We start from the raw sequence: 293 nt of genomic DNA, 5'->3' as shown, positions 1-293 counted from the left end.
ATTTATAAAATACATCCTTACATATGTATATATAGTCATAAATACATGCATCCAAACACTGTTTTTACAGTTGGGAGTAGAAGTGTGGCTGTACCAATTTAATGTTCATATTTTCAAGACTTTCTCATGACTCTCCATTGGTACTAGAGTAAAAAGCTGTGAAAAGTGCAGTTCTTTGAGAGAATTGCTTTATAGTTGCAAGAGAGAAAAATTCGGTTCAGGGCTCGTTATGTTCAAAGCTTTCCCACACCTTTTCTCTCTAATTATTTAGCTGAAGAGGAAAGAGAGCCAAA

The sequence above is a fragment of the Nestor notabilis genome, unplaced genomic scaffold (assembly GCF_000696875.1).
Source record: "Nestor notabilis isolate BGI_N333 unplaced genomic scaffold, ASM69687v1 scaffold202, whole genome shotgun sequence".
NCBI classification, from domain to species: domain Eukaryota; kingdom Metazoa; phylum Chordata; class Aves; order Psittaciformes; family Psittacidae; genus Nestor; species Nestor notabilis.
This window is presented reverse-complemented; position numbering follows the sequence as displayed.